This window comes from Vulpes lagopus, chromosome 9 (genome assembly GCF_018345385.1).
Source record: "Vulpes lagopus strain Blue_001 chromosome 9, ASM1834538v1, whole genome shotgun sequence".
Lineage (NCBI taxonomy): Eukaryota > Metazoa > Chordata > Mammalia > Carnivora > Canidae > Vulpes > Vulpes lagopus.
The window spans coordinates 64,352,535-64,366,464 of NC_054832.1; the positions used below are offsets into that span (position 1 = coordinate 64,352,535).

General features: G+C 38.0%; 1 protein-coding gene across 14 annotated transcripts in view; it reads left to right on the forward strand.

Annotated features, from left to right (window-relative positions):
• Positions 1-13,930, forward strand: part of CRH (corticotropin releasing hormone) — a 178,547-nt gene that overhangs the window by 5,458 nt on the left and 159,159 nt on the right. For 3 of the 14 annotated variants that reach the window (XM_041769123.1, XM_041769120.1, XM_041769125.1), the window contains exons 2-4: positions 371-545; positions 1,155-1,225; positions 1,579-1,662. The exons of 6 other annotated variants lie outside the window; for them this stretch is intronic. The gene's annotated coding sequence lies outside the window, so the exon portion shown is untranslated. The remainder of the gene's footprint in view (positions 1-370; positions 546-1,154; positions 1,226-1,578; positions 1,663-13,930) is intronic. 5 more of the 14 variants (XM_041769124.1, XM_041769129.1, XM_041769128.1 and 2 more) reach the window with 4 other exon arrangements.

Below are 13,930 nucleotides of genomic sequence, written 5' to 3' on the forward strand. Positions count from 1 at the left end.
GCTTGTATTTTTATCATCTTTATGTTAGGCAAGATTTTGCAGTGTCAAGAAAAAGCCTACCAAAGATGTGCAAATACATGTGAATATATTTTAACAATACACGAAATGGTTGTATATCTTTTTTTGTTTTTTTCCCCTTTGTCTTTTCTCTTTGTTGGTTTCTCTTCCTTCTTTTGATGCATAATGCAGACAGATCCCAAGTTTGGTCATCAGACTCTGTTTTTCTCTTTATATTGGGGCCATGAGCTGGCCCCAAATAGCTCTTTATTCCATGATATGATAGTGCTCCTTATGTTTGTCTTCTCTGCCATTTCATTCACACTTGTCCACATGGTTCTTAGAGGTACATTTTTATTCCTTTCCTTTTCAGAGCTGCAGATTCAAATCTCCAACCACTTGGTGGGCTTTTCCACAATACTCTGAAGTCAGTATGTCTAAGACTACGTTACACATCATCTTCCTGAAAATTTACTTCTTCCGTCATCCACCCATCCATCCACATTTTTTTTCCTCAACAAGTTTATGGAAGGCCTTTCATACCCAAGGTATTGTGCTGGACATTGGGAATACAATGATTAGTAAAAACAGTCTTAGTTGATGTTATCATCATTCTAGTTTAGTTACTCAGGCTTGAAACTGATGTCATCCTTGACTTTTCTCAACTCCAAATCCAAATCAGTCTTAAAGTTCTGCTAAATTTGTGTCTGTATTGTATCTCTCTCATTCCCACTATCACTACCTTACCCCTAGACCAGTTCTCTTCCATCTACTTCTCCAGATCTTCTCTCTACTCTGCTCTCTGCCCTTGGCTTCCAGCTGGATGTGGCTAGCAGGAAGCAATGACAGAAGCTCAGAGAGTGTAAAGAGTTTAAGGTGAAGGCATGTATGCCCCTTGCCCTCTGCAGATTGCCATGGGTTGACTGGTTCCTCTGAAAGGCTGTAGTTCCAATCAGGTAGTTCCCTCCATTTAGCCATACTCTCTCAGCTCCTCTAAAGTTCTCCTCTGGTTGATGCAGGCCTACAAGTTGTCATGGCTCTTGTTGTTGTGTCACTACTCTCTGTGAGTTTCCTTAAACCATACTCACATCTTTTAATATTCCCTTTGTTGATCTTTCTTAAATTACCCAGCTTGACTGCTGCCTGTTTCCTACCAGGGCCCTGACTGATGCCCAAGGAGCAATTCTGGGAGCATCCTTACAGTCCCTTCCTTATGTTGCCTCTTCAGGTCAGTCCAGAGGATTTATCTTCTATTGATCTGGCAAAATCACTCTTCTCATAAATTCTCTTCTCTGCCTAACAAAATAATGGTTATTCTTGGTCTTGGATGGCCATGAGCTGGCTCCAAATAGCTCTTTATTCCATGGTATGATAGTGCTCCTTATGCTTGTTTTCTAAATATCTCTTCCCCATTCCTATTTTTCTATCTTAGTTACCTTTCTAGAGTCTTAAGAACATTCCTCAAGAAAGGCAAAAATGAGGCATAGGACAGAACAGTCAACAATTATATTATTTTAGAAACTATTGAGAAGTATTTCAATAAGAAAAGTGAACTAATAGAGATTTTTTTTTTCTCCCCAGTCAGGGGCAAGAAGGTTAAAGGCGTGAAAGTAATACCTTTACGTTCCCTCAAAACATAACTACTTTGTTCAGTAAGACATTTTTGTAAGTATTCCCCCCTCCCCCTTTTTTTTTGATGCTGCATTAACTTAGATTTACTTTCTGAATGTTTCTCAATTGCCCCTTTCTGGTAGCGGAAATTGTTAGGGATGATTCAATCTTTAATCCTGCTGTGAACATAGTTATTTTGAGCATTTTTGTCTAGGAAGTTCAATGTGCTAGTAATTTGATAAAATAGCAGAAAAGGGCCCTTAAAATGCTTACGTTATTTCCACATGGTTCATTTTCACTGATTTATAATTTTAATTTGGAAGTACCTGAAGGGAAGATTTAATTTTGAAAATTTCTTAATCATAGACAAAATCTGTGCATTCATATGCTTCAGTTTTAGTCAGAAACCCATTGTTTTGTTTTACAAATGAACATAGAAGTTATATTATTAAGATTTTGTGTAGTTAGTATAAAAGCAGATAGAATAACTACCTAACATTATACATTTGCCTAGAGGGGACTTTGTATTTGAGGATAGTAAAAATGCTGGTAGCATTTTAAAATTGACTTAAGTTGATTTGCTATCTGTAAAATACACAGTGGTTTCTGTTTTTCAAAAATGGGCATATACAGTTTGCTAAGAAAATTGCATTTCCCAAAATCTTACCACCACCTGTAAGATACGAGCACCACTGGCTGATGGTTTTCCTTCATAAGACGTCTTCAGTAAATCCCAAGGGAATGAGATTGGTGTTAGGCTTTAAATTTTACCTTTGTAAGATGTTCAATAAAAAGAATGAAAGATTGATTTAAAAAGGAAAACTGAAGTTTCAGAATCTTAGGGATATTTGCACTCAAAGAATCCAGTAACAAAATTTAGATCCATTTATTTAAAAAGCCATTTTTTATTATATTTTAACTTATGAAAGTAAAATTGCAATGACCAAGAAATCTTTTTGTGTTTTTCTTGATTAATAGAGTGAGACCAAATTTTGTAAGACTTTAGAGTAGATTTACTCTAGATTAGGCTATTGAGGCATGAGTTCCTTTCCCCTAAGGAAAGCAGTTTCATTGCCACGGAGATTTCAGTTTGTCTTTCCAATCACAGATCATGTATGAACATATATTAATCTGCCAATAAAATTTTTCTGCTAAATTTCCCACATAAGCAATGTCAAGAGTACATAGTAAAGTTATTGTTATGTGAAATAAACATTAATTCTTGGTCCCTCTTAACCCAGAATTATTTCTAAACATTGTTAACCCTATTATTTTTTAGATTACATCTATGAAAATTAAAAACAATGAATAGAAACTCTAAAAATGTGACCACGTATAGGGGAAATGCTGTAGTCTACACTTTGTCGAGATATTTTTCCTTGCTACAGAAAGACAGCAGAGGAAAAAAACCTCTCTTGTGGCAAGTAGGTGTGACACTGTGTCCTTGATAGCATCCAGAAGTGCACTGCAGTCTCATCTAGGTCCCTGTGAGCCACTTGGTAATGCAGAGGATCCAGTTAGTTGTGGTGTGTGTACTTTCCCCCAAGGCCTAAGAAGGACTTAATATTTAGAATGTATAAATAAGGTTCCTGGCATTTTCCAGTATTTATTTTACTTGCTTCATTATCTGAGATAGTATGAATTTTCAGCTGGGCAAACTGACTTCTTATTGTGAGTCCCTGGTTCCCTTCTCTGGAAAGCCTGTGGATTTTAGAGGCGATACAGTTAGGTTTCAGGCTTCAGTTATTCGCCTGGAAAATGAAAGATTTTGACTGGGTGGCCATTACCATTCATCTCTAAGATTCTTTTCTTTTGTTTAAAACCTGTGCTCTTCAAACATTCCAATATTGTTTTCCTGTGATTTCCCATAAATCCCATTTTACAAACCTCCCCCTCTTCCTGAGTCATTATCTCACTTCCTAGGTTGGCTGTATGACTCCACATAGTGAAACAGCTCTTTGCATGCATTAGGAGATTGACTACAAGTGTGAATAGGTTTTTAATAATGTGGAGGCTGTGTTCTGTAGGTTACTTACAATGCTTTTCTTTTTTTTTTACGTTATTATTATTATTATTTTTGCTTACCATTAAACTTCTTTGAGAATTGGAAGGGAGGGTAGAGAATGAGCAGGATATAAGCCATTTTTCTGTTTGTTAGCTGTACTGGAAAAATGTCTCATAGGGAAGAAGATAGAAGATATATTTATAAAATATTTGATTTATAAAGTCAGATCTGAGGATGAAAGATTGTGGATTGACTTTATTTGTGTCTATCTGGGCCCAAGATCTAGACCTGATGATGTTTTTTGATTGAAACAATCAACTGAAACCTTTGTAGAGAAAGTTTTTTAAAAAGCTTCAAAGTTAACTCCTTCCCATAGTAAAATTGGGGCAGTTTTGTGTTTCCTGGTTTGGTGTCACTTCAGATAAAGCTAGTGAGAGAATTTCAACACCAGGAAGGTGAAATAGAATAAAATATAATAATGTTGCTGGTATGTTTAGTAACTATCATTATGGGAATAAGTAAGTTTTGGTAATTTCTGGCCTGGTTATGTGGGGACAGGTTCCCCAAGGGATCATCACTCCATCTGAAAAATGGGCTAACATATAATTTCTCAATTTTAGAGTTCTGTGAGTTGGAGATAAATTATTCAAATACACGTTTGCAAAGAAATTTAGAGAGGTAATCAGGAGACAGGTTCTGGCTCCGTCTTTGCTATTCTATACTTACTTCTATGCGGCTTTGGTAAGTCATGTCACCCCTTTGTGTGTCTGTTATGTTATCTATGAATTGAGCTTTACTAGCTTCTCTCTAGGCTGCTTCTAGATCCACGTAGCATCCTGTGCTTTTAAGATGGTCTTAGGTAGAAAGAGTGGATGATGGTGAAACATACACTTGAAGACAGAATTCTTTTTTTTTTTTTTTAGAGCATTTTTTTTATTTTTATTTTTTTATTTATGATAGTCACAGAGAGAGAGAGAGAGAGAGAGAGAGAGGCAGAGACACAGGCAGAGGGAGAAGGCAGGCTCCATGCACCGGGAACCTGATGTGGGATTCGATCCGGGGTCTCCAGGATCGCGCCCTGGGCCAAAGGCCGGCGCCAAACCGCTGCGCCACCCAGGGATCCCCTTTTTTTTTTTTTTATTAAAGATTTTGTTTATTTATGAGAGACACCAAGAGGCAGACACAGACAGAGGGAGAAGCAGACTGCACACAGGGAGCCCAATGTGGGACTCCATCCTGGGACTGTGGGATCATACCCTGAGCCAAAGGCAGACACTCAACTGCTGAGCCACGCAGGTGTCCTGAAGATAGAGTTCTTAATTGGGGTTCCATGGGTGAGCTTCAGAGGGATAGGGATCCCCTGATGTTTTATGCAAATATGTGTGCATATGCATGCGCATATGCATGTTCATTTTTGTGAATAGATCATTTTTTCCCTCCATTGGATTTTCTATTTATTCATTCATTCATTCATTTATTCATTCATGAGAGACAGAAAGAGAGAGAGAGAGAGGCAGATACAGGCAGATGGAGAAGCAGGCTCCATGCAGGGAGCCCGACGAGGGACTCGATCCCGGGTCTCCAGGATCAGGCCCTGGGCTGAAGGCGGCGCTAAACCGCTGAGCCACCCGGGCTGCCCTCCATTGGATTTTCTAAGGCATCTGTGACTCTCTACCCTTCCTTCACATGGTTAAGAACTACTGTATTGTATAGAAGAGGGAGATAAGTGAAGGCTAAAGAGAGTGATGATAAAAGCTTTATGAAAGAAGAGGAAATGGAGTTGGCCTTTTAGCCTGGGCAGGGTTTGCTATTCTAGTAGATGGTAACAAGAGGAATAAAGGCATATAGCCAGTGTTGATGGAGCAGGTACAATGTATCAGACACAGATTATCTTTATAGATTCTCACCATAGGACTAGGAGGTAGATATTAATGGTATCTTCATTTTATTTTATTTTATTTTTTAAAAGATTGTATTTATTCATGAGAGACACACAGAGAGAAGCAGAGACATAGGCAGAGGGAGTAGCAGGCTCCCCACAGGGAGCCCGATGTAGGACTTGATCTCAAGACTTCGGGATCATGACCTGAGCTAAAGGTAGACGCTCAACCACTGAGCCACGCAGGTGTCCCAGTATCTTCATTTTATTGTGGAGAAGACTGATGATCACAAGGATTAAGTAACTTAACCAAGGTCTTGCAGTTAGTAAGTGGTAAACCAGAATGTGAACATTTTTAGTCTAATCCCAACAATTATCATATAGTGTTTTTCTCTTTTAATCTGTTAGTGTGGTAAATTATATTTATATATTTCATAGATTTTGCATTCTGGGATAAACACAGTCTGATCATGATGTATTATCTTTTCTATACTACTTGGTATAGATATTGGTATACTTTGGTTTGCTAATATTTTGTTTACATTTCTACATCTATGTTCATGGGTGATGTAGGCTTGTATTTTTCTTCTTTGAACTATCCTTGTCTTGCTTGAATATCAATATTATATAGTAACTTCACTGACTAAATTGAAGAGTATACCTTTTTATGATCACTGGTGGAGTTTGTATAAGATTGGAACAACAAGGGCAACCCTGGTGGCTTAGTGGTTTAGAGCCGCCTTCAGCCCGGGGTGTGATCCTGGAGACCTGGGATCGAGTCCTACATCGGGCTCCCTGCATGGAGCCTGCTTCTCCCTCTGCCTGTTTCTCTGCCTCTCTCTTTCTTTCTTTCTCTCTCTTTCTCTCTCTCTGTATCTCTCATGAATAAATAAATAAAATCTTAAAAAAAAAGAATTGGAACATCTGATTATTATTGGAACATCTAAATTATTTGATTATATCAAATTACCTAGGTTTGGTATTAACTTGGTGAAGAGTTTTTAAAGTTCTGATTCCAGGGGATCCCTGGGTGGCTCAGCAGTTTGGCGCCTGCCTTTGGCCCAGGGCATGATCCTGGAGTCTCAAGATCAAGTCCCAGGATCGAGTCCCAGGATCGAGTCCCATATCGGGCTCCCTGCATGGAGCTTGCTTCTCCCTCTGTGTCTCTGCCTTTCTCTCTCTGTCTCTGTCTCTTACGAATAAATAAATACAATCTTAAAAAAAAAAGAAAAAAGTTCTGATTCCATTTTAAAAGATGAAGCCATTTGACTTCTTAAAACAGTTGTAGTAGGATATATATCTAACATTTCAAATTTACTGTCATAAAATTTTTATAATCTCTAAAAAAATTCTCTTTGGGATGCCTGGGTGGCTTAGCGGTTTAGCACCTGCCTTTGGCCCAGGGTGTGGTCCTGGAGTCCTGGGATTGAGTCCTACATCTGGCTCCCTGCATGGAGCCTGCTTCTCCCTTTGCCTGTGTCTCTGCCTCCTCTCTGTGTCTCTCATGAATAAATAAATAAAATCTCTAAAAAATTCTCTTTATTTAAAGTTATATCCATCATATCACTCCTAATATTATCTAGTCTATTCTTTTTCTTGATAATCTTACTAGAGATTTTCTATTTTATAAGTTTTTACAAATATCCATTTTTCAGCTTAATTGATCCTCTCCATTTTATCTTTATTTTCTGTTATTAATTTCTGCTTTTATTATCTTCATTCAACTTAGATTTTATTCTGTTATTCTTTTCAAACTTCTACAGTTTGACTTAAGTTCCTTAGTCTTCACACTTTATTCTTAATATGTGAGTATGTAAAGCTATGCCTTTCTCTTCAAGTAATGCTTTTTTACTACTTCTTACAACATTTTGATTTATGATACTTTGAATTTCATTTAGTTCTCTGTATTTTCCTGGAATATTTTTCTTCCTTTTATATTTCCCTTTTCTATATCTTTATGATTTAGGTGTTTCATGGTGAGTAGATATACCTAGACTTTTAGAATCCACCTGACAGTCTTCATTTTTTAACTAATGAAATGAAGTTGTCTTCATCAAAATAAAAAGCTTCTGCACAGTGAAGGAAACAATCACCAAAACTAAAAGGCAACCTTTGGAATGGGAGGAGATACTTGTAAATGACATCTAATAAAGGATTAGTATCTAAAGTACATAAAGAGCTTATAAAACTCAATACCCCGAAACAAATAATCCTGTTAAAAAATGGGGAGATATTTTTCCAGACATCCAGGTGGCAACAGACACATGAAAAAATGCTGAGTATTGCTCATCGTCAGGAAAATAAAAATCACAACTGCAATGAGATATCACCTCACACCAGTCAGAAGGGCTAAAAATAACAACATAAGAAACAATGGATATTGGCAAGGATGAAGAGAAAGGGGAACCCTCTGAAACTGTTGGTAGAAATGCAAACTGGTGAGCCCCTCTGGAAGACAGTATGTAAGAGTTGTCATTATGTTTTTATTAAAGTTCTCATTAGATTTCTTCTGCCATTAAATCTGTCTCAATAGGAGCCACCTATTCAGGTATGGTCCATAAACTTCTTGCCCTCTCCCATCCACTAGGCCATGGCAGGGGGCTGAATCCTATGTGGAGCAGGGTTTGAGATCTCTAAGCATTGTGCTTCTCAATGCTGGGGAGGTTCAGTGACTTCCAGCTCTAGTTCTCCCTTAGGCAGTCTTAGCATTGAGCTTGGTCAGAGAAGTCAAGTTTCTCTGCATAGCTCAGTCCTCCTGGAGTTGTGAACAAGGTGTGTGCTCCAGTGGCTGCTCTGTTTGATTTCCTTGGGAACTAAATATCACAGATGAGGTTAGGATTGCCTCTGTCTTTAACAGTGAGTCAGTGAGCCACCTAATGTGTGTATGCACGCATGGGCGCGTGCGCGCGCACACACACACACACACACACACACACACACACACCTCTCTTCCCCCATAAGCCATTTATTTTGGTTGCTAAATGATACTGGATGAAGCACGACACCTGGGTATATTCATAATCTACCTCAAACCTACCTTTCTGGTCTCTTTTTCTGCTCTTCCTCCTTACACCAAGTGTTTCATAAATGCTGGTTTATCCTTCTGTTTCTTGAGCACATGGTCTAGTTTTTCTATTTCCAAAATCTTTTTTCAAAAGCAGGAGAAACAAGAACGGTAACATTAGAAACACAGACCCAGGCTGACATCATCCCAAAATCTGTTTCCCAATGACATTTTTAAAAACAAATAAGGAAACTGAGTCTTGCTCAGGATCATATGGCTAATTTTAGTTAAGATTATTAAATGGTGAAATAAAAATCCAGACAGGAAGGAGGCTGGTGAAACAGTGTTGACAGAGTAGTCCTGCCAGTGAGATGCAGGAATAGAGGCAAGGTATTTCGTGAGAGTTGTTAGTCATTCATTCACTTAAATGTGTATTAGTTGGAATGTCACCACATGAATTAGGAGGTTACAATTGAGTGAGAAATATTTTATTTTTTATTTTTTTAATTGGAGTTCAATTTGCTAACATATAGCATAACACTCAGTGCTCATCCCTTCAAGTGCCCCCCTCAGTGCCTGTCACCCAGTCACCCCAACCCCCCGCCCACTTCCCTTTCCACTACCCCTTGTTCGTTTCCCAGAGTTAGGTGTCTCTCATGTTCTGTTACTCTCACTGATATTTGAGTGAGAAATATTTTAAAATATTTAAATATTTTTAAATTTCTGCTCTATTAGAGACCAAAAATTTGAAAATGCATCATGTATTTGGGAAAACAGAGCAATTCTGAACTGCTGAAACATTTGAAGGGATAGTAGTAAGCGAGGCTGTGAAGATCACATGGGGCCAGATTGTTAAGGGGTTTGCATGTCATACTTTTTTCTATATTTATTCAACCAACATTTACTGAAAACTTACTGTATGCCAGAAGCCACACTAGCAATGGGGGATATAGGAGTGAGAAAGACAGTGTTTCTGTTCCTCAGGAGCTATAGGCATTAGGGAGTTGATGGAATGAAGCAATTTAAGCCTGTAGATTGATGGAAAATTCACTCTAGTGGCAGTCAAGGGGAAAGTGATGGGAGACAGAGAGTCTAGATAGGTAGAAGGCCGCTGCCTTAGTTCAAGAGAAAAATGATAGGAGCCTAGACTATGGAGGGTGATGGCAGTTGTCAGAGTAGATGTAATAGGGGAACATTCATGGGGTAGGGAGAAGGTAAAGGTGGCAGGACCCAGAGAGAGAGAGAGAGAGGCTGGCCAATAGCTTCTAGCTGTATCCTTCTTTGTCTGGTCTGAAGATGGTGGTGATGTTGCTGCATCTCAGCTCTTGTTTCTGCTTCTTATGGGCTCCCGGAGATAGAGAAAGAGAGTCTTAATGACCTATTTTGCCCCCAACCCCCCCCACCTGGTCCCATTGCTTGAAGCATTGCACTGGTAAACACAGGATGTTGTTAGCTAGGTTAGGGTTCACAGTCAACTAGTTTGTAATAATTGAAAATGGTCTTGTGGAGAAATTAAATTATTTTCTAAATTTTTACTATAGCAGCTAGAGATCTCTTTGAGGTAATTCTATGAATTATCTTATATAGCTATTGTGAAAAGAATTGCTAAGTAAGGCAATATTATATAGTTGTATGTATAAATATATAGTTTGAAATTTTTAATGACAACTAGTTTTTGTTGTCTCTGTTTTCATTTAACAGCTGTAAAATTAAAGGGGAAATGGCAATTGCCATTTTAACAAAGGATATTTTACCAAATATCCTTTTGTCTCTCTTTCCTTCCTTTTGGCATCTTGTAAAAATCTGTTTTCTTACACTATGCAACAAAAGGGTTTATTCCCTTGACAATATATTTAATAACAGAAAATTTAGCAAACACTATAGATACCTTCCAAGTTGTAACTCCTCAATTTATTATAAGCAAGTAAGTGCTGAGAACATTTTGTTACATTATATTTTTCTCCGGATTTATAACTCCCAGATTAGCAGTATGTGTAAGCTACACATGGCAGTTTATCTATGAAACATTCATGATAGCATTTTATGCTATTTGCAGCCTTGAAAATGGACACATGATAGGTAGGATATCTTTATTTTTTTACATTTTCTAGTTTGCATCAGTTGTGAATTAACAAATAATTAGCGAATGTCCAGTGCAATGGAATACCAAGTGCCATAGAGAGACAACAAGATGCCTGTATTGCAGGGATTGTTAATCCAACTGAAAAGACAAAATGCATTATGGAAGGCATATAAAAAATGTGGCAGTACTTCCCAGATATTGTAATGTACATGTATTTGCTCTCACTTTCTTACCCCCTTACTGGTCCCAATGCTCTTCAAGGCCATATGCTTCCTACTTATCGTATGTAGAAAGAAGGGAAGTCATGTATCAATATTTTGGGAGTAAGATCCAGTACCTCCCAAGAGGAAACAAGATCTGAATGAAGTGCCATCTAAATAAAGTGGAGGATAAAGTTTGAAAAGATACTTTAGTACTTATGAAGTTCTTTCAGATCTGTTTAGTAGTAACCAGTATGAAATTAAAAAAAAAAAACTTAAATACTTAAGTATTTAAAACTTATAAACTCACTGCCTGCCAAGAGAGTCCTAAGTTCATAAGTTTAATTAGGAAAAGTATTTTCTTATTTGATGCTGCTGCCTCTTCTGGTTTACGTTCAGAGAAGAGGGGTGACTTCCCCAGGAAACCCTGTCTTTGGCCTGGGGCCTCCATTGTGCTCTCCTCTCACCAGCACCAGAGCCTAGGCAAGATCAGGTGCTTAAGATGGTGCCAGAGTGTCATCAGATCAGTGCCTTCTGACTCTGTGACATTTGTCCTCTCCCCTCCTGGATTCTGTTCATTTTGGGTACAAAGGTTAGGCCTGAGCCCATTTGGGAAATGCTGTGGGCCTGCAGCCTGGGACTCATGACACATTATTGTGGATCCTTAGGATTTCTAATTTCTGTTCTGGACTTTCAGTCCTTCTATACTCTTGCTGAATCTAGATGCAACCTATCAAACTTATGTTTTGTACAATGAAATTATAAAAAATTTAATATACTATTTTAGAATTGAGACAAATGAAAGTGACAGTTATAATTTAAAATGTAAACTAATTGTCCAGTAGAACTGAAGTCATATACACAGAGTTTTGGAAAGTAAAACCTAGAGATATCACAAACTTGGATTTTATCATTTAAAAATGGCCTAAGTACTTTCTAAAGATTCTTCCATAGCATACTGAGTCAGGTGTTTTGTTTTGTTTTGTTTTTGATATAGTGGACTGAAAATGTAGCTCCAGGTTCTTGAACCTATAAGAATAGTTGATGTCGGTTAGGAATGATCACTCTAGTACCCAAAAGGGCCAGGCAGGAAATGTACCTGACTGAAACTAACAGCTGCCACACATTCTGACAAATTATTTGCAGAGATCTTTGCTGGCTTTGCTGGTCCAGAAATTTTAAAAATATTATTTAGCTACTATAGGTTAATCTGGGCCTGAAAATGATTACTCAAGAAACCTGTTAAATGTGTTTGCAAAGTCTCCTAGAACTAGCATTTCTCTGAAACGGTACCTGGATAAGCCTTCCAAGTGTCTGCTGTGTTTGTTTCTTTGAGTAACCACTTTGAAAGGACTTTACAGTTTATGAGACTATAGTATAGTCTCATTTACTCTTAAACTTTATCAGCAAGCAAAAGAATAGTAAAAGAAAACAAAGATAATAATAAACTGAAAAACTGTCATGAGAGTATAGTTTTCTAAATGTTGACACCAGAAAATCAGATATGGCTGAGAAACAGCAGCATCTTTCCTGAAATATGCTCATCTGAACCAAAGTTGTTATAACTCAAAGCAAGAGGGATCCATTTTGAAGGCAAATGATCAAGGTTGCTATGGAAATGATGCAAGAAATGATTCAGAATATTACCCAGAAATACATTTCCTTGAATATTGATAAATCTCACGCAACATGTGCCAGTCTATGGCTATTATAAAATGAACTGGATATCGGAGATTCCTAGTGACTCTGTCTTCGGAACTGTCCATCATGTGTAACCCACACTTAGTTGCCTTTATAGGTACAAATGTGGAAACTTCTAGATGACACACTATGACACAGAGTTACGTACACAGAGTGGGAGGTTTTCAGATTTAAGTATATGTGAGAATCACTAAGAGTGTTTGTTACAAAAATTGGTTTTATTCTGATTCAGAGGATCTACAGACCACGTTTTGAGACCCATTGCTTTAAAATGAAAAATAAGGGGCAGCCTGGGTGGCTCAGTGGTTTAGTGCTGCCTTCAGCCCAGGGCCTGATCCTGGGGACCCAGGATCAAGTCCCACATTGGGCTCCTTGCATGGAGCCTGCTTCTCCCTCTGCCTGTGTCTCTGCCTCTCTCTCTCTCTCTCTCTCTCTCTCTCTCTCTGTGTTTCTCATGAATAAATACATAAAATCTTAAAAAAAATAAAATGAAAAATAGGAAGCATCATATAGGTTTTGATTTGTTTTCTCAGTCAATGGTCTTGTTCACAGACTTTGGAAACCATTGCTTTAGCTGAAAAATGTTAAGATTCCTTCAAGAAAGGAAAATAGGTTTTATCATTACTTAGAGCCCATTTTTTTGCATATTCATGATGACCTCAAAGTTTATACTCCTAACTCAGAGCTTTTCTTTGAACTTTAGGTGTGTATATCTATCTGTCTGCTGGAACACTTCTACTGGAATGTCTAATAGATTTCTTCCACTTCACATAGCCACATAAAAATCCTCCCTTCAAGCTTGGTCCTCTTGCAATTTTCCCAATTTTGGTTAATGGCAACACTATTCTTCCAGCTGTCCAGGCCAAAAAACTTGGAATCATTCAAGGAAGTATTTTAAGTATTTTTCTTCTTTTTTATACCCCGCTTCTAATAGATTGACAAATCCCTTTGCCTCTACCTTCAAAATATATCTAGAATCTGATCATTTCCCCCCTACTTCTTGATACATCTTGGCCCAAGCTTTTAACTATCTCTTATCTGAATTATTGTGGCTCTCTGTACTGTTTGTTCTCTTTATTTCCTTTCTTGTTCCTTTATAATCTATTCATAGCACAGCAGCAAGAGTGTTCTAAAATTAAAACTACATCATGTCCCTCTACTGCTCCAAGCCCTGCAGTGGTTTCCCTGTGTCACTCAGAGTAACAACCACACAACAGAGATTGACCTACAAAGTTGTAGATCTCTCTGATCTCTTCTTACATCTATCTCCCTCCTACTCACTTTCTTCTAGGCTCAGTGTCCTCCACACTATTTCTTGAGGCCACAATGCCTTTGTACTAGCTGTTCCTTCATTGTACTAGCTGCTTGGAATGCTCTTCCCTGGGATACGTGAATGGTTCCCTTCCTCACCTCCTTCAAGTCTTTGCTCAGATGTTGCTTGCTCCAAGGG